Consider the following 25267-nt stretch of genomic DNA (forward strand, 5'->3'; position numbering starts at 1 on the left):
TTCCCTGCAAGCCAAAATTACTCCCTCTAGAACTACAAAATACTAAGCACAAAATTTATACTGTCAAGGCTCCAAGGCACCTCAAGAAAATAAATTCTGACACCTCAGGGTAGAAATTCGGTGGCAGCCAGTTTTGGGCACGAAGACTACGATATGGTCGCAACACGTGTCCAAACCAGGAAGCCCAGGGCCGTCCTCAAATTGGGCCTCGAGTCTCACCTAAATAATTTTGGCGAGCTGCCAGTACCTATCGCACCTCTACAGCAGCTCAGCCTTCTGCTGATTTGAATTTTGGGCCTCCTGCCTCGCCGGCAGGAGGCCCAAAGCCCCTAAGTACCGAAGCGGGGGGGGGGGCGTGGGAGGATGGATAACAGGAGGGAGCCAATTGTGGGCCGGCAAGGGCCCTCAGGAGGGCTGTGGAGTTGAGAGAAGCACTCCTGATTCAAAAGAAAGCTTTTTAAAAAAAAAGCGCTCAACACAGACCAATTTCGGCAAAGGGGCTTAAAACGCATTAGGGCCTTACATATGTAAATTAGGGGCCTAACATCTATTTTAGTCAGTTGCCATGGACGCCTGAAAAATTACCTGTCCCAATTTCAGATCAGGCATCTTTCAGGCATTCTTGGGGTGCAGGATGCCAGTCCCGAAAATTGGTCCTCATTGTGCTCGCTCTACATCCATAAAACTGGCGCAACAAGGTTCAACTTCTATCCTTTTGTCCTCCCCATCTTAATCACCTCTCCCAAAGAAACAGTCTTCTAGTTAGCCTGGAGCATTTTTTCTTGCCATAGATGCTAAAGTGAGCCTTCTGTGTCATAGTTGATTTAAGCACAGTGCAAATAGATTCTGGAGTGGTACAAAATTGTGTTACATAGTCCTATAACTGACGAGATTAGATGTTGCTGAAGGAATGCAATAAGGTTATTACAATAAAAAAAAGTACATCACAATCACTTTTAAGAGCTTCAGAGAGATTTAAAAATTGTTCTGATACATTGTAACCACATTATTACTTTGAGTAACCTCTGCAATAAGTGTTACTTCAGAACCTGCATCACTGTGACTTGGGTCAATTAACAAGAAAACAATTTCAAAAGCACACCCACATTTCTTTTTAGTGCAAGCACTAAGATAAAATTGTAAATTGTGCCACTGGGTTAAGCAGCAATTTGCTTCCAGCAAGCTCCTGATTTCAGTCAAAGCAAATGCTTTTTTAAAATTAATTCTTGGGGTGATTGATTGTCCATCCTTAGTTGGCCAAAGAAGGTGATAGTGGTTTCATACAACTACATGTCTTGTTAGACCACTTCAGAATGTAGTTAAGAGTCAACCACATTGGTGTGGTACTACAGTCACAAAGGTCGAACCAAGTAAGGATGGCAGGTTTAATTCCCTAAAGGACATCAGTGAACCAGTTGGGTTTTTACGACAATCCAATAGTTTCACACAACGTACATCCCTGTGACCGATAAATGCCAGATGGTAGCAATGATGCACACTTGTTGGTCATGCTTTTATTTCATTTTGCCACAAAAAAAAAGACTAACCATGTAACCAATGGCTGTTGGGCTTGCCCTGGTAGAGGAAGGGTTTGTGAAGTGTGCAAGCAGTTCAACGCTCACCAACAGCAAGAAGATGCATTCCTCCCTCCTGTGGCAATGTGCCACCCCTTCCCCATGACAAGCAAATGGGTAAAGCACCAATGGGAACACCAAGTGGAACAAATAAACTACAGTTCAACCTAAAGCCTAGGAAATGACAGGCTGTGAGATCATTGGGGGGGGGGGGGGGGAGGGGGAGAAAGAGGGTCTGTACAACCACTCAATGCACCTGTTAATAACATCCCAACACACAACAGCCCATCAAGGGTCCACACAGAATAGTCCCCCAACTCAACCCAAAACATTGTAGGAAAGCTCCCAGCACAACTCCCTCATACTTAACCATGCTAAAGTACCGTGTTCTTGAAGCATGCAACTAGTATGAACATCCATGTCATTAATCTGATGTATCGATGTACGTCCTTGGCAATATTAATATAGCAATGAGAAGAACATGTGCAACTTAACTCAGAGCAAACTCTGAAAAAAGTACTTTTTCTTACTGAAGTTTGGGATTGCCTCACTCACTCCTTGTCCCAATAACTGTTCAAAAACTGGAACTTTAAGAACCACCATAATTGTCAAATCATTAACTGATTTGAACAAATGTAACTACTTTTCATTTCTTACAAATGAAAATTCCCACCATTCCCACCTCCTCTTTGAGGAGAGTGGAGAAACACATTGTTTGATTTAGAAAAAATAACCAAATGTCTCTCCCCACTCTCTTTATAGATGATGACATGCCAATAGATGCCACTCACATACCTGCTAGCAGCCAGTTCAGATCACTAGTTGAGGTTTACAAGCAAATTGCTTGCTTGATAAGTATATGGTGATTGGGATTTGATGTGTAGGCAATGAGGAAGGTAAATTCAAATTTTAAAACAACAGCACTTTGAATGGGCTACACGAGAGGACATGAACTGCCTGGCAAAAGTCGATGGATTCCATCTTTGAATGCGTGTTTCACTCATTCTGCTCCATCTCTCAACATGCCTCTCCCCACCAACTAAAAAAGTATTTGTAAAATTAAACCTTATAATAAATCTGAATTAGTAGTTTTTGCACAGTATATATGGTCCATCAGGGTCATGTTTATTCATCTATTGGAAAGGTCAGGACAATACAATGGAAGTCTGGTACTATTCCTGGTATAACACCGTGGTAAAAGGGTAAATTGCTACCCCCAAGGCACACTACATTCTGTGCACTACATGCGTACTGTTAAGTTTTGGTTTGCAGGAAGTGTGGGACTGCTTATGTAAATGGCCTTTTGCAGAGAGCACAAGTAACAGAGTGTTGGAGCCAGAACTAGCAAATACCATCTGACTGAAGGAGTGCAAGTTTATAAATACAGTCTCAGTAGACAGGATATCACCAGTAAGCAACACACGAGTTACTGTCTAGTTCCCTTCTCTTTTATATTTTTCGCTCCCACCCACATCACATTGGATTTTGCTGTCATTTCATGACCATATTAGGTGAGATTATTAATCAATTCCTAGCAAATTGAAGGTCTTCTTCAGGTTTAAAGCATCCTGCAGTAGACATTTTTTTTCCGTTTGTGACCTCATGGTTTGATCCTTAGCCCATTTACTCACTTATTCTATGTTCTACATACACAGAAAATAAAAATGATGTGGGGCATCTGCTTGTGATATTAATGGAGAGCACTTCACACTTCACCTTTGGCTATGCTATTTGTAGGATGCTTAACCCCTCTATGTTTCTGCATACACAACATATATGAAATCTGCAGGCAATTCAATTCTGCGTGCTGCTTTTAAAAAACGTAGATGTGCACAACAGGTGTCCAATGACAGCACCGTGCACATCCAGTTCATGTTGTAGGGACATCAGAATACATTTTTTTTTGTTATTGGAGAGAAGGAAAAGATGCTGTTTTACTTTACACAAGAGAACTGCAACCATAAACGTACATTAACATGTATTCCATCAAAACATCTTGAAAAGCTGGGAGGGGATGTGTAGGCCAGTATATTGTACAATGCTGAGATGGCAAGTAAAGTTTGGCACACAGTAGAATAGAACTTCAGTAATTCTAACGTTAACAATTGAAATATTTTTTTTTAAAAAACAATTCTCTCAAGCTTTTACATATTTTATTCATTTATGCTGACTTGAACGTATATGGAAGAAAGAAAGACTGGTATTTATATAGCGCCTTTCACGATCTCAGGACTTCCCAAAGCGCTTTGCAGCCAACGAAGTACTTTTGGAAGTGTACTCACTGTTGGCGCACAACTGGTTTAGCTATTCATATTGCAGCAATGGAAAGGATACAGAAGAGAGCAATCAGAATGATTGAGGGATGGAGGGATTGAATTATGAGGAGCGATTATGTAAATTGGGCATGTTCTCACCAGAAAAAAAGGTTGAGAGGTGTTATGGTTGTTGTTTCTAGGATTCTAAAGAGACTAGATAATGTAGACGATGACAAGTTATTTCACCTTGTAAAGAATAGTCGAACCAGAGGACACATCCTACGTTTGAAGGGGGGCAAATTCATAACTAATCTGCAGAATCAATATCTCAGTGAACGAGTGGTCAATCTATGGAACAGGCTCCCTAGGGAGACAGTGGGAGCAGTTAGTGTTGATTCATTCAAATGCAAATTAGATCCTAAAAATTCAGAAAATAACATTTTGGGATACAGCATGCGAGTAATTTGAGATACGACATGTGTAGCATGCTGGAGAGGACCTATGGTTCCCAAAACTCTCCACCGCTGGAGTTTTCCTCACATCATGTCTGGGTCAGTTGTAGACTGATCAATAAGAGACTGATCGCCATGATTAGTCAACAACTCCATTATCTTGCATCATGCGACTACCACGACAGTAGAAGGCGAATTAAGTGGACCCTGGTCTTTTTTCGTCTAGCAATACCTACGTTCTTATCATCCTGGAATGCAACGATAACACCCTACTTCTTGTCTCCACTACCAACTGGCTCCTTAAACCCCTCTCCCCTCCACCCTCACCTCCAACAGGTTCGAGGAGCTCATGGACTTATTTGTCACTAAGTTAGAGACCATCCATTCAGCTGTCTCTGCTGCAACCCTCCCCCTTGCCTACAAATTGTAAACAATTTTACAACACCAAGTTATAGTCCAGCAATTTTATTTTAAATTCACAAGCTTTCGGAGGCTTCCTCCTTCGTCAGGTGAACGAAGGAGGAAGCCTCCGAAAGCTTGTGAATTTAAAATAAAATTGCTGGACTATAACTTGGTGTTGTAAAATTGTTTACAATTGTCAACCCCAGTCCATCACCGGCATCTCCACATCTTGCCTACAAATGGGTACGGGAGTCCTGGATGCCCCAGTTATAGGGGCAAAAATCAAAAATCTGGTTTTAAACATTCAAAAACCAAAAAAATTGTGTTGGGAGAGAGATTTAAAAAAGAATTCTGTCCAGTGGCCAGTACCTGCAACTACATTATGACAGGCAGCCACTGTCTACAAAGAAATGTTTACATTAGGATTTCCATTATAAATACTGACAGTCAATTATTTATTGGTGCGATTCCATTCAACAACAACTTGCATTTATAAAGCGCCTTTAACATAGAAAAACATCCCAAAGCGCTTCAGTGAAACGTTCAGATGAGAACTATTTTTGCAGGAAATCAGAGGCTGGAGAGGACAATGGAGGGACAAATTCAGATGTGGGAGGGGGGGGCGGAGAAAGAGTAGAATTTTGGAAACAGTCAGGAGCTCTAATCTATGTCTCAGAGAAACCTGGCAGATTGCCCAAAAAGGGGATGGAAATGGCTTAGTACAGGTTATAAACATTAAATAACAGCACAGCAACTATTATAGCAGGCACGCTGAGATTGATGGGGCTATATGGAAATTAAACACACACTGGGGAAAGGCCTAACAAGTAGAAGTGAGGGAGGGAAAGAAAGGAAAAAAGAAAAAGAAAAAAAAACTGACTTGCATTTATATAGCACCTTTCACAACCTCTAAAGCAGTTTACAGCCAATAAAGTACTTTTAAAGTGTAGTCACTGTTGTAATGCAGGAAAAGCCAATTTGCGCACACAAACAGCAATGTGATAATGGCCACATAATCTATTTTTGGATGTTGGTTGAGGGATAAATATTGGCCAGGACAAAGGCTAGAACTCCCCTGCTCTTCTTCAAATAGTGCCATGGAATCTTTTACATCCACCCGAGGGGGCAGACTCAATGGAACATCTCAATGGAAAGACAGCACCTCCCTCAGTACTGCACTGGAGTGTCAACCTAAATTATGTGCTCAAGTCTCTGGAGTGGGACTTGAACCCACAACCTTCTGTCTCAGAGGCAAGAGTGCTTCCCATTGAGCCATAGCCGGAGAACTTACCTGGAAAAGTTTTGTGAAATATTATTTAGCTTCTGAAGCTCTATCTAGTAGAAGTGTGCTGCTGCTGGCATGAGTGTGAGACAACTACTAGTTGCTGACTTAATAATTGGGATCCCCATCAAGGTGCCATTTGTAGGCATGACAGAAATGATGATGCCCAAATAAGGACTGTGTGATGTACACAGCAGTGTAATATTTTATAGATGTAAAAGTAAAGGCCACTCATTTCTGAATACAAGAATGACAAGGCTACTGATCAACAGTTTTCATAGAAAAACGACCAGTTGTGGATTCCAATCTCCAAAACAGATCAAAATCCCAGAATACCATGTAATAACCACAGAATCTGACATTCACCGTAAGTCTGTGCTCTGATAACACACTGTGCATTACATGGCATAATATCCCTATTGTTATAAAACAGAGTATCCTCTGAATTACAATGAGAAACACCATGGAAGATTGGCTGGTAAGTTAAAAATATTCTGAATTCTTGCATAGTGGATTTGGTTAAAAAGGTAGCATCTATAATAAAAAGGATATATTTTGTTATAATGTTGTCTGTGTGTCTTGTATTGCAGTGTCTACATGACTAAACTGCAGCTGAACACCTCAACCTACCTGCTGAGCTGTTTGAACTTTTACTGGAATGATATCTGCCGTATTATACATGTAACATTTGGATTTGTGCTGATCATATAATTACTCCCAACACTGCCCCTATGTACTAGCACAAGATTAAGATGTACTTTTCTCCTAAATCTGTAATTACTACGAGTAATGAACCACTGAGGTAAAACAAGTGCAGACAGGCAGCTTTAGATAAAAGTTTAAAAATCCAGCTCTCTGCAATATTGGCATTGCTACTGACATCATTGAATATAGCAAGGCTTGGAAAAAATTTAGTTTGTAATCAGGAATCAAGATCCATTTTGTTAAATAGTATCAATAAACTAATTTTTGTTCCTCCCTTTCTTTCTTCCTCCCAAGAAACTTAAGTTGATTTTTTGAATATACCCATATGAAAAGTGGGCTATTGATAGAGACTTTGGTCAAACAATATTCAAGAGCTTGCCACCATAACGATGGTGAATCTGAATGAAAAGTCAAAGGTGAATCTCTGAACAAGAACGCCCACAGAAATAGAACTAATCACATATATTCATTAACGTACTTCCATCCAAGTGTAATCCACTTTCAGGGGACCATACAGTAAAGCAATCTGTTCAACACTTGGTCTCAGTTTAATAACTCTTCAAGTTATAAATTATACAAGTAGTCCTGGAAGAGCAGTGCTTAAAATGAAGACTTGCAATCTTTGTGAATAGCTCTCCCCTATTTTCTTGTCTTCCTGCTGCCACTGCAAATCAAGGCTGGAGTCTAACAATCCCCAATACTAAAAAAGAAGCAATCCAGTTCTGCGCTTCTAGTTTTAACTACACACCTGATGGCAGCTAACGAGACTGGTGAAAATGTCGATCTCCAATGCCATCTTATGAAGAATGGTTCATTTGTACTGGAGAATTCCATCAAGGGCAGAAGTACAAGTATCTGCCATTGACGTCACTACATTAATATAAACTGCCTGCCTTTTGATGTCAAACAAACCCGGACTATCCAACAATCTTGATCACAGTAGCAGTGATTGTTCATTCTCTGTGCACTAATGATCTCAGTAGTTAAAAAGGGAATTGTATAGAATTGCTTTCTCTCTCTCTCCCCCAAAATATGTTTTTTTAAAAGACATACTTTTGAATTAAATTATTGATTAGAAATTTTTTTCAAAACTTCAATTTGAGCATTTCTAGCTTCAGTGCCCTCCCAGAAGATTGCTTAAATCTATCTGTACAATTAAGAGGCTGGTGTCCATCATGCTTCTGTCATGACACACCTCTCAAAAGCAGCAAGTTTCCATAAAGAAAGACTGGCTTAAATAACTACCATCTGTAAAGTTAATTGGCTCAAAAAACTAACTGATGAACTGCAAACCAGTTCCGTTCACTAGACAAATTGGAAATCTACCAAACAACCAGTAACCACCACCACAAAACCAATTGAATTGCCCCTTTTCCAACCAACCAGCAGGTACCACAATACTGCCAAATTGCTCAATAACTTTTGCCTCAACATTTTTTCCCTCATTTGTGACTTACAAAAATAAAATTTACAGCTCAATAAATACACAAAAATAAATCACTCAAATCACTAAACTTATCCATAAACCTTTTCTTCATCGTAAAAAAAATCACAAACAGCTTGCCTCTGTACAAGCCTGCCATTTTCTCTGTGGCCTGAGACTGGAGTTCTACTAAGTATCCATGCTTACCTTGGCTTTTCCGCTGATATTCCTTCAGTTCTTGTGCATTTTCCAGCCTGTAACACTTGGGAAGCTGCCACTTTTCTGCCTGGCTATATATAATTATCTGCTGCTGCAATAAATAAAGTTGAGATCTTGTGCAGTCTGTTTATTTATATATAAGTGAGACAGAGAGAGCAAAAGAGATTGCATTTGGATTGAATTTTGGATTTTATTTATTTTAGCAGTACTCCCATATAGCTATCACATTACAAAAAGAAAGATCCCATGCTCCCCCATCTTTCCTAAGTACTGTCAATCTCGAGTCATTTGCCCCAGTGCTACCAATCCCCAAACCCTCTATCCAGAGTGCTTTAAGGCCCCAAACCATTCATTCCACTTCCAAACCCTGGTCCAAGCCCAGGCCACCCATTCGCTCCCAGCCCCCTTCACCTTGCACCTACTCCATCCCATGCTCCAGCCAGGCCTCCAAAACTTCCTCTGCCACTCCCACGAGGCATTAACCCCGTGCCACCACACCATTTCACTCTCATTTGGCATCAATTCTCACACAGCTAGTCCCCAACCAACCCCAGTACTTGCTTCCAACCTATTAAGAGTTGGCTGTCGTTTTGTTGTGTACCCTGAGTTTTAGTGAAAATACTGCTCTGAAATTGAGTACGTCAATAAAGTAATATACACGAGAGACATACAGAAAAGAAAGGAACAGAAGGAGAAATTTAGATGAGTGATAGTATAAAAGTTAGATTCAGTCATAAACAGAAATACAATTAAAGGTATGTCATAGGCAGGGAGAGAGAAAGAGAACCAGAGTAGAATATAAGAGAAAGAAGAGACGTAAAGAATTGGAGCAGAAAAGCAGAGGAACAATTACGGAAACAAAGAAGGAAAGACTTAGATTTATATAGTATCTTAACATGCTGAAGCTGATGGTCGAATGATCAAAAATAGATTATATTTATATATTAGAGACTCTCCCATGGCATTGCTCACAATGAGGCTAATCGGTTATTTTGTAAAAGCAGGAGTGTTTTACCGTGAAATGCACCACGTAGTATTCTGCTGCGAAGGTGGAACTGTGTCGTATTAAGATCACAAAGTCTAATTGATGTTAAATAACCACAGGCTCAGTTTAATTGTTATTTGGTCAGGGACTTTGCAGCTTGGAAACTGCTTGCAAGTTTCTGGCTCAAAGTAAGAAGCGTCCAGCATTAAATAACGATCTTTCTTTCACTTTGTTTTTAAAACGTGCAAGAGTACAACCATTTTAATTCTTCTGTCAATACGGTATTTTCTGTTGCCCCTATATTTTGTAAGTGATTGGCTTTCTTTCTCTTTTAAAAAAAATTGTGACACGGGTGCAATAGACAAAATGTATATTTTAAAAAATATAATATATACAAATAAATAAAACAGGGCATACTACTTTTAGGCCAAGAATTCTTTTTCTGTCCTGATCAATACAACAGCTAAAATAAAAAGAAAAGCAAAATACTGTGGATGCTGGAAATCTGAAATAAAAACAGAAAATGCTGGAAACACTCAGCAGGTCAGGCAGCATCTGTGGAGAGAGAAACAGAGTTAATGTTTCAAGGTCGATGATCACGGTCATCAACCTAAAACATTCACTCTGTTTCTCTCTCCACAGATATTAGCTAAAATAAAACCTTTGATTTAAGGTATCTATAATTTGTTTTTATTTTCTTCCTTGAGTTGGCATTCCCTAGTCAAGGTGGCAAGAAAAGTACCTGCTCCCAGAGTTTTGCTGCCGTTTCAGATGACCACCTAAAAGTACACTGGAACACCAAGGGTTAAGTTTGCCTTCCCTAATGGGGCACTATCGCCACTAAGCTCCTGATAATTTTCAGCTCTTCAAAAATGTATTTTTATTGCAATTGTTCTTTGGTTACAATCATTATCACTCATCACATTGATAACTTACATGGGACGGTACAGAGAAGCAATAAGTAACCCTTACAAAGTGCCTCGATGACAACCCCAGAGACAGATTCTGAGGACTGATAGTTACTGAAGCTTCTATATAATCTTTGTAATGATAGGACTTGCAGCTTGAAGTAGTGTAACATGTACAACTGCATGCACTTCTTTTGTCTTTTTTAAAATCAATTTGTATTTGCATGATTGTTTCAATAATATGCAACTTGGCACTCATTGAAAGGACAAAAGGAAGCTTGAAAGCACTTTGTGACCACACTAATAGTGGACAGTTTCATCGTTTTGAAACGGACTGACAGGTAATATTCAGCCTTTGCAGTGCAAACATTACAAATGGTGCTGCGTTTACATTATTGTGCATTGGTATTTTATTTTTTAACTAATTTTTTTCCAAGGTGCATAAATTGTCCCTGTTCTTCAATCAACTCAAACTCAAGGCCTTTGCTGCTCAAAAGGCAGGTGAGCAGCCGACTCCAAAATCACTGCTAATTCTCTCTCTAAGAAGGCATGAGGTACTGTCCAGAAATTTTCTTTAATTCTCTGCCCCTTTCCCCACACTCTCTAGCCTTGGCTTGAAGTATCTCATGTTGGCACAGGTTAGGTCAGGGATTGAGCAAAGTAGAGGAAGCTGAGCTTGCATTATCCACTCTGGAACTGACCTTCAGTGCTCCAACACCTGAAATGGTATTTTTACATCAGTACAAACTGCTGGTAGCTATTCCCATTAAACTGAAGTCTGCTTCTAATCAATGGATTGTCTATTTTGACCCACTGAATTCCAGCAAAATCAAATCAAAAATCAATTTGGTGAGAAGGTAAAATAGCCTGTTAAGATAGATGGTCTTTTAACAGTATGCATGCATAACTGCAGAAATGTGAAAACTAATCAATGCAGACTTGTTAAAAGTATCACCATTTTGCTCTATGAAGTCACTGTTAGATTTTAGTCTTCTCTTTGTTCAAGTCCCCCTCCCCACAGTTTTGAAAACAGTTTACAATTTGAACAATGACGAGATAACAAAATACATTTACAAATACATTACAAATGTGCTAAGCAAACACCAATAAGGACATTCAAGTAAGCAAAACTACAATGAATGACATAATACAGTTCCTGACATTTACCTGAGGAAGAAGGAAGCCTCCGAAAGCTTGTAAATTTCAAATAAAATCGTTGGACTATAACTTGGTGTTGTAAAATTGTTTACAATTGACATAATACAGGATTATTACTATGAAGAACAGGTGTTCACTGTGGTGTTTGGATGAAGAAACTATATAGCATATAGTTTTATTTTTTCTATAGAGGTGTGGTAGTAGATCGTTTATCACCACCCTGTTCCCAAAATACAGGCCCTGCATTCAAATCATTCTAAATGAGTGAGAGGTCAATGACTTTCTCCACACCATGAAAGATAACACTGCAGCTTGTCACATTGGGCCACTTGAACTTTGACATTCATCTCAACAGAGTGAAACACCATCTTCCTTCCCTGCTCCCACCCCCCCACCCCCAACATGTTCTGATGTGTTGAATTTAAAATTCATCTCACTGTCTTCTATTCTAACTCATTCTACTCTAATGGTTGAGTTCCTTACCGCCAATAATCTACAGGCATCTAAAAGCCAATAATAGCACCACCTAACCACTGTTTGATATATGTAGTTTTCTCTCTTACTCTTTGAGCATTGATTCTTCACCTGTGTTTTTTAATTTTCAAAAATAAAGCAACCATTTTCCTCAGGCAAAGACTCAAAATTACATTAAAAAAGTTATTGTGCATTTTGTGCCAATGATACCAACACACTTTTTTTTGTAGGAAAGGGGGTGCAGGGAAAGAAGCGCAGAAGAGATGGCCTTGGAGTTAAGAGTCCAACAATAGGGGGAAGCTACATTAACAGAAGGCAGTGGCACTTCAATGGCAAAAACTGTCTTATGGGCCACCAGTCTTAAGTCCTGGCAGTTTTACATTTGGCTTCCAGCAGGTGGCACAACACCTGTGCTTCAGGAAGCCTGCAGCACTAGCACCGGCCTCATACAAAATAAAAGCACCTTTTACAAGAGTCATCCTTGGCTACTCTCATGCACCTACCTCCTTGTTTTGTATTTCAATATGTTATTGGCAAAATGCTGGAGAGCCTCCTTTAGACTGGTGTATAGTTTGGGATGGGAGTGGTTGAAAGACAGATAAAATCCAATACTTCTCACCTCCCACAAAAGAGGCTTTCACTGCAAGGTTAAAGTAGTAATTACATGAAGTGATAATTCTTCAGTTTCTGTAAGACCAAGCCTCTCTTAGAAAGAAAATACACAATCTCCAGGGAATCAATCCATCAAGTTTAGTAGGAATCTCAAAAACCATTTTATTAATTCCATTTTGGTTGGAAAAACTCAAAAGGATTATCTCCAAATCCCTTCCCAAGGGAGGAGGGCCTAATAACAACAAAGACTTTTCATTATCTGCTCAGTACTAAACACCTACACATACACTGGTCGGTTTTCCAAGGCGTTGCAGGGAGGGGTACCAAGACCAAGCGCGGTATTCAGTTCATGCAGGATTACAGAGCAGGCAAATGACTCGATCAAGATGGAGAAGAGGGGTGAGGGAGAGGTGAGGGAAGGAGGGATGAGGATGGAGAGGGAGAATGGGATGGGGAGGAGAAGAAGAGAGGGATGAGGGAAGGGGATGAGAATAAGGTATGGGGATGATGGGTAAGGAAGAGGGATAAGAGAGATGGAGAGGGATGAGGGGAAAGGGATGAGGGGGGGATGGAAAAGATGGAAGGGAGAGGGTGACAGGAAGAAAGGGGGACAGGGAGAGGAGGAAGAGAAGGGGATGGAAGAAGAAAGAGGGGGAAGAGTATGGAGGAGGGAAGTGGATAGAGGAAGGAAGGGGATGGAGGAAGAGCTTAAATTATAAGGTCAGGTTACATAAACGGCTTGTATTCCTTTGTGTTTGGAGGGTTGAGGGTTGATCTGATCAAGGTCTTTAAAATGATAAAGGGATTTGATAGGGTAGATGCAGAGAAACTATTTCCTCTGGTGGAGCAATCTAGAACAAGGAGCACAAACTTAAAATTGGAGCTAGGCCATTCAGGAGTGAAATCAGGAAGCACTTCTTCACACAAAAGGGTAAAGTCTGGAACTCTCTCCACTAAAAGGTTGTGCATGCTGGGTCAATTGAAATTTTTAAGACTGAGATCGATAGCTTTTTTAAAATCAGGTAAGGGTATCAAGAGGTATGGAGTTGAGGTACAGATCAGCCATAATGTCATTGAATGGCGGAATATGTTTGCGGGACTGAATGGCCTACTCCTGATCCTATGTGGATGGATGGAAGAAGAGGAGGGGGGATGGAAGAAGAAGAGGAGAAAGAGATGGTGGTTGAGAAATGAGGTTGGAGAAAGAAAAGGGAGGGCGAGAGTGGAGGGAGAGAGAGTGGAGAGAGATAGAGAGAGAGAAAGGTCAGGGAGACAGAGAAGGGAGAGAGAATGAAAGTATATGCCAGGGGCTGGTGGGAAGAGAGAGACAGAGAAAGAAAGAGAAAGAGAATGGAGTTGGGGAGGAGGAGAAATGATTAAAGGAGGAGGAGGAGGGGAGGGAGAAAGGAGGAGGGAAAAGGTGCCTCTTTTATTAATGACCCTGTGGTTGAGGTACAGTACCGACGACAATGTTTTTTGGGCTGTCATTTACAATGCTTATGTACGTTCCGTTTCTGGAGGCCTTCGGGTTGATCTTCTGCTTGAGCTGCAGAGATTGATCCAGTTGATTGATCGGGGGGCAGACATGGAGGGATGGTGTGAAGAGCTCATTAGCTGGTGATGTGGGCTTCTTGGATTTCTTTTCTGCTAGAAAGGAAATCTGGCCAGGGAATTAGTAGAAATTACTTATCCTTTAGTTGCGTTTACCAGGATATCTGTCGTGCTCCAGTAAATACATTGATGCAGCGCCATCCAGTTGTAATGCTAAGGTACTACGCAGAGAGTTCAGATAAACGACTCAACATTAGTTGATTAGTGATCACATGATGTTAGGTGTAGCCCCAGTGTACTCAATGTGCCAGGTAATAATTATGCTCAAAGCGCCTTTGGATACCTGAGGCCACTCACCATTTTTTAAACACACATTATATACATGTGTGTACAAATACGATCGTAGCTCTCTTGTTACACTGGTCATGGTGGGTCAGAAGATCCGCTGTTTAATAATAATAGGGATGTTTATACACGTAGGGCACAACAAGGACTATTAATTTATGGTGACTGGATTCCATTTTTATTAAATGGTATTCTGGAATTCTAACCATGATGTGGAGATGCCGGTGATGGACTGGGGTTGACAATTGTAAACAATTTTACAACACCAAGTTATAGTCCAGCAATTTTATTTGAAATTCACAAGCTTTCGGAGGCTTCCTCCTTCCTCAGGTGAATGTTGTGGAATTTCCACAACATTCACCTGAGGAAGGAGGAAGCCTCCGAAAGCTTGTGAATTTCAAATAAAATTGCTGGACTATAACTTGGTGTTGTAAAATTGTTTGGAATTCTAATGTTTGAGATTGAATTCTATAACACTATTATTCTGTGACAACTGTAAATTAGTCCATCGCTTGTTCTCTACTTCTTCAGTTCAGATTTTATACTGTTTTATTTTAAGCCAATTAACAAAATGTGTTAGTGAAATGCTGATATAGTGTTTTATTATAAAATGTTGATCTAGAGTTCTTCCATCATAAATGTTGACAGACAAAGTGCGACTCACATATTGTGACACGGGAAGTAAGATGAATGTGGACAGGAAATGCATGTCCTACGCAAGATTTTCAAATATATTATAGTGGGTTGCCCATTCCATTGCTCATGGGAAGTCTCAGCATACAGGTAGTGTTACTACTTCTCTTTCTTCTTTTCTGCTTCTCTCTGTCCTCTTCTGCTTCTCTTTTTTTCTCCTTTAAGTACCTTACAGTGGAGCCAGACATTTTTTTTAAAATTAGCAAGAGTGGAACAGGGAGGAGAATCAAAATAGAAAGCGTCTTATAGGAAAGCATAGCCAAAGGCTGAAGCTGTTTACAGAGGAGGAGGGTGGTATTTTTATTAAATCACATTTTGGGTAGCCAAAATTGACTTACAGGGAAGCAGAACTAGAGGCTAAAATCAGAGGGGAACAGAGCGCAACTCAGAGGCAGAGGCAGGGGAGGAGCAGGGCTGTCTTTTTATGAGTGCTCTTCAGGGGGAGGAGTAGGGAGGACAGCAGACAGGGGAACTGGGCTAAAGGGGATTGGATATGATGGGAGCAGGGCTGAAGTGGCCAACAGACCAAACGTTCTTCACAGGGGAGCAGGGTGGAAAGACAAAGCAGGCGGCCAGGAACAAAGCTGGAAGAGCAGGGCCAGTAGCCAACGGCAGAGCCAGGAGAGCGGTGCAAACCAGACAGGCAGAGGAAGGAAATAAGCATTTTACAGGATTGCTTTTCGGAGGTAGAAGTGGGAGAGAAGTGGGGTTGGGGACAAAGTCGAACTGACTTGCAGGCCAATTAGTCCTTTACAGGGGAGCAGGACCAGAGAGGAGCGAGTTTAACATTTAAAGAGCAACCCAGGAACGGATAATTGAATATAAAAATATATTTAAAAAGTGGTTTATACAGTGGATTTACACTGATAAGCTCCGCAGCAGGTAAAGGATATGGGAGGCATGCAACAGCACTTCCTACTGTCTAGAGGCCATCAAGGATGGCTTTAAGAAGCGTGACAGGCAAATGCTCACATAGGGTTTCACATGGATTTAGAATTTTTAGCACCTACTCACATCAGTGTAAAGGAGTCAGAATTCCAACTGAGAAGAAAGAGGGGAGAGATATAACTGGATTTAAATCTAGACACTTCGTAATCCTACTGAATCGACAGCAGGATTTATTAAAGCTTTGCACTTGAAAGCAGCTGTGAAATTGCACAGCTACTTAATACCATTGCTGTGATTATACTGAATTTCAGGTTGGATCAGACCCTGAATCGGCTGAAACCCAAACATAGTAGGTTTTCACCAGTCAGTGACAATGTTAATCAGACTCATCTTAAGAACTGGTTAATGTCAGCACCAACACATGTCCATACAACCTGGCAGCAAATGCCAAAATTCACACCAACTGCATCCCCTCCTTGTGCTGTGCTCAGGCTTGTTGCAGCCGCTTCCCACAGTCACATTTAAAAAAAAATAGCTGTAAAGTTTTCCTGTGCAGATGTTCACGTGGAATGAAATTTTAAAGTGCGTCATTGTGAAGCTGCTCCACTAAAATCATCTGGTCCCAAAGCAATCCACCCACCGCCTGCACCCACTGAGATCCGGCTACACCATAGTGTCTCAGTAAAAGAGTCAACACTCAGTACCTTGGCTAACTGCAAAAAGAACTTCCCTTTGGGCTACAACAGTGGCCTTCAAACACTTCTGTGGGGAAAACATACAAACATACAAAAAGATGGCCAGAAAAAGACCAGCTGGTCCTTTGAGCCTGTCCTAAAACCCACTGCAGATATTAACATACTCCGAGAGATCCTCTGTCCTAACTTGTGAACTAACTTCTGTCTTCTGAAGGACAACATCAGCTACCCACAGGAAAATAAATGATTAACATAAATTGGGTAATGGTGCTGGGATCCCCTAGGGTACAGAGAATCCAGTTTGAAAACTTATTGGCTAAAACCTGCTTCACAAAAAGAGTTCTCAATTCTATCCACTGAAGTAATTTTCGATCACATTGAAATTGGCTTTAGTTCTGTTCCCCAGCCCCACTTTTGTTTACCATTATATCAAGTGCATAAGTCATAACTTTCACATGGGGCTTTAAGGATGTGTCAACATTGGGATCCAATTTGCATAATTTTCTTTAAGTGACTATTCTTAACCACAATAATATTTTGCGCTGTTTTTCTGCTTCCAGTTCATCAATCAAGCAGTGTGAAGGAAGAAATGATGCTCCATTTTTCCCAACTCCATCATTAAAACAACATAATCTAGACTTGCATGCAAATCTGTAATTCATCTCCAGCAGCTCATGAAGGCCTTAACCTTGTAGTCACAGGCACGTCTGTTACTCAAAGACTTCTGCTACATTTTGTATAGAGATGACTTGCTGTACCAACTGCAATTACAGAGCACACAGCAGATATTGCTTGCCTCCCAAGTGAACAGCAAAATCAAGCATTAATTGACTGGAATGACTCAAGTCACTTCTACCTTTTTTTAAAAATTCATTCATGGGATGTGGGTTTCGCTGGCAAGGCCAGCATTTATTACCCATTCCTAATTGCCCTTGAGAAGGTGGTGGTGAGCCCCCTTCTTGAACTGCTGCAGTCTGTGTGGTGAAGGTTCTCCCACAGTGCTATTAGATAGGGTGTTCCAGGACTTTGACCCAGTGATGATGAGGGAATGGTGATATATTTCCAAGTCAGGATGGTGTGTGACTTGGAGGGGCACATGCAGGTAGTGTTGTTCTCATGCGCCCGCTGCCCTTGTCCTTCTAGGTGGTAGAGGTCGCGGGTTTGGGAGGTGCTGTCGAAGAAGCCTTGGCGAGTTGCTGCAGTGCATCTTGTAAATGGTACACACAGCAGCCACAGTGCGCCGGTGGTGGATGAGGTGCCAATCAAGTGGGCTGCTTTGACCTGGATGGTGTCGAGCTTCTTGAGTCCAGTTTCTGGTCAATGGTGACCCCCAGGATGTTGATGGTGGGGGATTCGGTGATGGTAATGCCGTTGAATGTTAAGGGGAGGTGGTTAGATTCTCTCTTGTTGGAGGTGGTCATTACCTGGCACTTGTTTGCTGCAAATGTTACTTGCCACTTATCAGCCCAAGCCTGGATGTTGTCCAGGTCTTGCTGCATGCGGGCACAGACTGCTTCATTATCTGAGGAGTTGCGAATGGAACTGTGCAATCATCAGCGAACATCCCCACTTTTGACATTATGATGGAGGGAAGGTCATTGATGAAGCAGCTGAAGATGGTTGGGCCTAGGACACTGCCCTGAGAAACTCCTGCAGCAATGTCCTAGGGCTGAGATGATTGGCCTCCAACAACCACTACCAATCTCCTTTGTGCTAGGTATGACTTCAGCCACTGGAGAGTTTTCCCCCTGATTCCCATTGACTTCAATTTTACTAGGGCCCCTTGCTGCCACACTCGGTCAAATGCTGCCTTGATGTCAAGGGCAGTCACTCTCACCTCACCTCTGGAATTCAGCTCTTGCAGCACTTCCAATGTTGGCAACCCCGATTTTGATGGCAGCGCTATAAGGTACATTGAGGCAGTAGTACCTAGTGGCGAATCTACAAACTGCAGCCAGAGGGAGAGGCCATCTATTCTAAACACCAGCAGGTCGAATAATGCAGAGCAGCTGTACAGGAAAACAGTCCATTTTCCGCCTTCCCCTGATTTGCCTGCTTCGATCTTTATCCAGCCATTAGCGGAGGTCCAGAAGCCAGAATATAAAAATCTGAACTTATGACTAACTATACACAATTGCCTATTGCTACAGTCGTGGGGAATACCACCAACAATATAAAAACAAGGCAGATTCCACAGCACCGGTAGCCTCAGGTCCTATCTTCAAGCGGTTCTGCAATGTAAGGAGAACATATCATCATGGTGCAAGGAGTTGGGGCACCTACAGCAGCCTCATGCCTCAAACTTTGCACAAATTTATTTCAACAACAACTTGCATTTATTTAGCGCCTTTAACTGTAACTTAATGGCCTTGATTACTATTCAGTTAACTACTGTGGTTTATTTAGTCTGTGAGGGGGGGGAAGAGAGGGAATTTCTTAAAGGGGTAGCTGAACATTGATTTGAGGAAACCTGTATTCAGCCCATTGTGTCTGTTGCAGCACTGAACCCTTAGGGACACCACTACCAACTCTTCTCCAATTTGAGCAACACCTATTAACCCTCTTTGTTTTCTGTGCACAAACAAACTTTCTATCCATGCTGCTATATTTTTTCTTAAACCACATGCCTGGATTTTTTTTAAAGCAAGCCTCGGGATGTACCTTATCAAATGCATTCTGAAAATTGTAAAACAAAATAGGTAGGAATACAAGTTCTACCACTCTGTAAACACCAACGTACCTTACCCCTCAAACAGGTCAGTGTGAATTTTTAATATGCATTATATATTTTCATAGGATGAGGAATATCACATGGATTAGATGATTTTGAGAGAAATCATAGTCAGAGACAAATTGCATAGAATTTACAACACAAACAGGCCATTCGGCCCAACTGGTTTATGCTTCATCTAACCCTATCAGGTTAACCTTCTATTCCTTGCTCTCTCACGTACTTATTTAACTTCTCTTTTTGGCAGGGTGGAAGGCTGCCACTCTAAGTATCTTTGACGATGCTCTCATGAGCTTTGGTGGCACAGTACTTTCAGTCTGAGTTCTGTTGCTAAAATCGAAGTGTAAAAAAAAAATTGCAAAAACAAGGTGGAATCACACGAGCCCTCTCCTCGGTTCTGTGTATGAAGTGTTTTAACTGTAAGCTTCTATGAGAATTGAAACTTTGTGCACACACACACACCTTTTTAGTGAACAGCTCATTCATTCAAATACCAGCTTCCCTGGTCATACAATAAAACAGTTATTTTCTTCCAGGGATCCAGCTGCCGGACCAGTTCCGCAACGGCAACATACTCTTCAGCCGCAGATGCTGGAAATTTGCAATCTGTCACACAGTTAAACAAGTTCCTTCAAATATTAAAAAAACACAAGATCACCTCAAATGAGCATGCCTTTGTAGATATTTCAGGTGGAAAAGGAAAGGAAAAACAAACAACTATAGGCATTCTTTTATCAACTGATTTGATTGGGTTTACACAGCCACAGAAATCACGCATGATTAATGCAAAACACAAAGGAATTCCCATCCCTGACCACTATTAGCTATGCAGAAACAGTACATAGTAGATGCCCTCAATTTCAAGGTCCTGTTACTGTCTAGCTCATCAAAAAAACTGCAAAGGATTGCAACATTCAGAACTGAATAAAATAACGTCTCTTACTTACACTGTTTTAAAGACAATCAACGCAGAAGACCCATCACTACCTTTCAGAGTAACTAGGGATGTGCAATAAATACGACCTAGCCAGAGTTGCCCACACCCTAAAACCTACAAAAAATACAAATACAAGCAATAGTCGTTTCATATGGCTTTCCCATGCTGAGGCATCTACAGTATATCACCACATAAACATTTTGACAAAAAGAATTCAACAACAACTTGCATTTTTTTTTATTTGTTCGTGGGATGTGGGCGTTGCTAGCAAGGCCAGCATTTATTGCCCATCCCTAATTGCCCTTAAGAAGGTGGTGGTGACACAGAACCTTATATAGCACCTTTAACGTGGTGAAACGTCCCAAGGGGCTTTACAGGAGCGATATCAAACAAAATTTCACACCAAGCCACTCAAGGAGATATTAGGACAGGTGAGAGGTAGGTTTTAAGGAGCGTCTTAAAGGAGGAAAGAGAGGTAGAGAGGTTTAAAGAGGGAAATCCAGAGCTTCGGCGTAGGCAGCTGAAGGCACAGCCGTCAATGGTGGAGCAAAGAAAATCAGGGATGCCCAAAAGACCAGAATTGGAGGAACGCAGAGATCTCAGAGGGTTGTAGGGCTGGAGGAGGTTACAGAGATAAGGAGGGGGCGAGGCCATGGAGGGATTTGAAAATAAGTTCAAACTAGTAAAAGGGATATTTAGGGGTGATGTCGTCAGGAAGTTCTTCACATAAAAAAGTGATCAACACTTGGAATAGATTCCAAGATAGAGTAGTGTAGAAAAAAACCTGGAATCAGTGAAGAAATAATTAGATGCTACAGTTGGGGAACCTCTTTCCTGCTCTGTGGTCAGCCATTCAAGGTAAGCTTTTTCAAAATGTGATGACTTTCATCCCTTGCGGTGTGTGAGATAACATCTTGCATTTTTGACTTGCCAAAAGAAGAGTCTTGTATCGTTATTAACTGTTTCTAACTTTTCCTGGTGGCTCATCCTTGGAACTAAAGGGCAAAGATTCTTCACTTAAGTAATCAGAAAGCTACATCTGTTTTCCAGGCTGGTCCATATGTCGTATCTGAAATCTCATTAACACTCTTTTTTAGTCTTTTTGGAATAATTAGGTGTCAGCTGTGGCTCAGTGGTAACACCCTCACCTCTGAGTCAGCAAGTTGTGGGTTCAAGTCCCACTCGAGACTTGAGCACAAAATCTAGGCTGACACTCCAGTCCAGTACCGAGGGAGTGCTGCACTGTCAGAGGTGCCGTCTTTCAGATGAGGTGTTAAACTGAGGCCCTGTCTGCCCTCAGGTGGACATAAAAGATCCCATGGCAGTATTTTGAAGAAAAGCAGGGGAGTTCTCCCCAGTGTCCTGGCCAATATTTATCCCTCAACCAACATCACTAAAACAGATTATCTGGTCATTATCACATTGCTGTTTGTGGGTCCCTGCTGTGCGCAAATTAGCTGCCAGTTTACCTACATTACAACAATGACTGCACTTCAAAAGAACTTAATTGGCTGTGAAGTACTTTGGGACATCTTGAGGTCATGAAAGGCGCTATGTAAATGCAAGTCTTCCTTTTTTTTTACTTATATTGCAGACTGAGAAACCAAAAAAACCACATGGGCTTTTTCTTTTCAATTCCAAATGGAGAAGCTAAAATGTATCCTTGTGGTTTCATCCACCTGGCCAAATGTTATGCAAATTCTAGAATGCAGTCAATAAAAACTAACAAATTAAAAATGCTACATCAGGCCAGCAAGTCAGGACCAGTGGTTTGTGTGTGACATCGGTCATCCTTTCAGGTTTCTTGAAACCTTAACTAGACCTTAACTAACGAGGAAGAAGAATTGTAAACAATTTTACAACACCAAGTTATAGTCCAGCAATTTTATTTTAAATTCACAAGCTTTCGGAGGCTTCCTCCTTCCTCAGGTGAACGAAATGAAATCCTCATTTCGTTCACCTGAGGAAGGAGGTAGCCTCCGAAAGCTTGTGAATTTAAAATAAAATTGCTGGACTATAACTTGGTGTTGTAAAATTGTCTACAATTGTCAACCCCAGTCCATCATCGAGGAAGAAGAAAACTGACAAACTCAATGGTCATAACGTAGCTGACACACGAGAAATGTTGTTGTTTAGAGTTTCATTTCTACTTCCATCTGAAGTCTCTATTTGCAAAACATTTGATTTGGAGAAATTTGTCCTTAAGCACAAACATAACTAATATCTTCTTAAAAAAAATACAAAAAGACACTTGATCGGACGTTTCCTGTGGTGGATAGTTGTGTCCCCACGGTATGGAGCTATGCACTTCACAAACCCTTCGCCATTCTCTACCACTCTTTCCTCCTCCCCTCAATAGCATTGCATTCATAGTCACATAATTCTGCAAGGCACAGGTATGTAATATGCTGGTGGCAAGTCAGCAAAATAATCCTCTCTTACTTGCACAGTTGTACTTTTAAAACAAAAAGCTGACGGAGAGAGGGAATTTCACCATCAGTGAACAGTGCCAACAGTGAGTGCAGATGGGGAGTGGGGGTTGGGGCAACAAAATAGCTTGGAGGTGTTCCTCGAACCCCACAGTGTGAAGGAGATAAATTAAAACACAGTTGGAATGACAAGATCACTGAAGCACCCTCAGGATACAAACTGAATTCATCAACGTTCTGATTCAGCTCACTCACACAGTTAGGCTCAGCATATCCTTTATACCAGTTCCCTCAATGAGATTAACACCCCCATATATCTATGTTAAAATATATGAAAGAGGAATATCCTGTTTTTGATAAAAGGAAAATAAATCAGATAGCTAGAATCCTCTAACACAGTCAGCATAACAAGTTTCTGAGATGTGCTTTGTGGCTTTAATTTGAAAAAAGCCTCACCACATACAAACAGGGGTGAGGTATGAAAATAAATCAAACAATCACTTAATCCTGGTGTAGTCAGCAGGAAAGCAGTCACTTTAGCCACGTGCCAAACACAAAGAACCCACAGCGTAGTCCCTGTCAGATGTCAACTCGCAAAAATGCATTCACATTCCATACACTCTCACCAGGCTTGCCATGGCAGTGGCAAATGATCTATGGGAGGGTGCACAGAGGAGTGGTAAGCAGAGAATACACAAATTCAAAGCCTATATATGTGCGCACACACTGAGCAAGTGATAAATAAATCAAATATAGTCTAAATGTCATCAAAAAAACAAAATTCCCACAACTCCCGCCTGGGCCCCCCCCACCTCCCAGTCTCAACCATATACCAGTGATTTTCAAACTTGTGTGTGTTCTGACGCCCTCTACAAATATTGAAACACTTCAAAAGACAGCGTCAGTTACCCAAAGTGTTACGATTGCTGAAAGTGTTTTCATTAATGGGTAGCAACAGAAATAAAGAGCTAATAAATTAATAAATAAATACACCCCGGAAATCTTAGAAACTTGGGGACCATCTAGGGTGCAGGGGTTCCAGTTTGGGATATGGGTGACACTGTATTTATTGCCATCCTGAATCGCCCCGAGAAGGCAGTGGTGTACCATCTCCATGAACCACTGCAGTCGGTGCTGGTGCTCCCACAATGGTATTAGGCCTGGAATTCCATGCTATTGACTCAGCAACAATGAAGGAACAGTGATGTATGTCCAAGTCAGGATTACTACCAGTGCCTTGTGCTAGTGAGTATAGGAACAGGAGAATAGACCAGATGAATGCGTGGCTGCAGGGATGGTGAAGGAGGGAAGGTTTTAGATTCCTGGGACATTGGGACCAGTTCTGGGGAAGGTGGGACCTGTACAAGCGGGACGGGTTACACCCAAGCAGTGGGTATTTGCGAATGCTGTTGGGGAAGGTTTAAACTAGAATGGCAGGGGGATGGGAACCTGAGCAGGGAGACAGAGGAGGGGGAAACAAGGATAGAAACAAAAGACAGATTATGATACGCAGTTGACTCCTGAAGAAAACTAAATTCAGATCCAAGGATGTAGTCCCTGTGGGCCAAACCACTTCCCAGTCATTCATGCTCCAGAATCCCAGCAGGCCAAACCACTTCCCAATCACTCACACTGTAAAGAACCCCAATGGGCCAAACCTCTGTTACACAGTATTACTGGTCCAAGTATGAGAAGTCAGAATTCTTCAATTCTTACTCGATGCACTAAGTAAAGTTACTCAGCTTTCAAATTTCAGAGATAGCAGCAACTTTTAGAAATCTCTCATGTAAATTGAAAAAAATTTAAATGAATGAATGATAAATGATCTGCAGCATAAAGATTTGCCAATTAGTTACATTTACTTCGGAGTTTATAGCAATGGGATCCAAGCATAAAATGTCCTGATAAACGAACGAAATGTGTATCAGGATTCAACTGTCCAGTGTAGAATTCTGTCAATGGGCACTTTGAATGGCAACCTTTCTTAAAGGGCCAATTCTTCCACTACATGTTCATAAAGTTAATTCCAAAACAAAATTACTCACAGCATACTTCAATTCACAAGTCAAATAGCTCTTCTATTTAATGGCCCAGAAGCAATACATATACAGAACTAGTAGTTTCACCATTGTAATTGCAGCAAATTTTTCTTGTGGCTGCTGGATTACAGTACAAATTACATTACTAATTGCCTCCCTTTATTGTGTTCATAATTGTATTATTTTACTCATTTAGCACAGCTCTTTACCCCCCCCTCCACCCCACCCCAACACCTTTCTCTCTCTTTCATTGTTGGGTATAGTTTCATGAGTGCCAGCAGCTCTCCAGTATTTTTCCCAAATGTCATTCTTCACATGTGAATTTAGATAGTATTGGCCTGGGACTTGGTGGGGGTGGGGGGATGAGCAAGATCACAGTCACACCCAATCTTGCCCCTCAACCTACACACGTGTACTTTCCAACAGGATTGTTAGATAGCAATGTGGGTGGGAACCATAGAATGATTACAGCACAGAAGGAGGCTATCAGGTCCATTAAGCCCGTGCTGG

General features: G+C 41.2%; 1 protein-coding gene across 1 annotated transcript in view; it reads right to left on the reverse strand.

Annotated features, from left to right (window-relative positions):
• Positions 1 to 25267, reverse strand: part of zswim5 (zinc finger, SWIM-type containing 5) — a 214829-nt gene that overhangs the window by 91492 nt on the left and 98070 nt on the right. The window lies entirely within an intron of this gene.

This window comes from Heptranchias perlo, chromosome 9 (assembly GCF_035084215.1).
Source record: "Heptranchias perlo isolate sHepPer1 chromosome 9, sHepPer1.hap1, whole genome shotgun sequence".
In the NCBI taxonomy this organism is placed as follows: Eukaryota; Metazoa; Chordata; class Chondrichthyes; order Hexanchiformes; family Hexanchidae; genus Heptranchias; species Heptranchias perlo.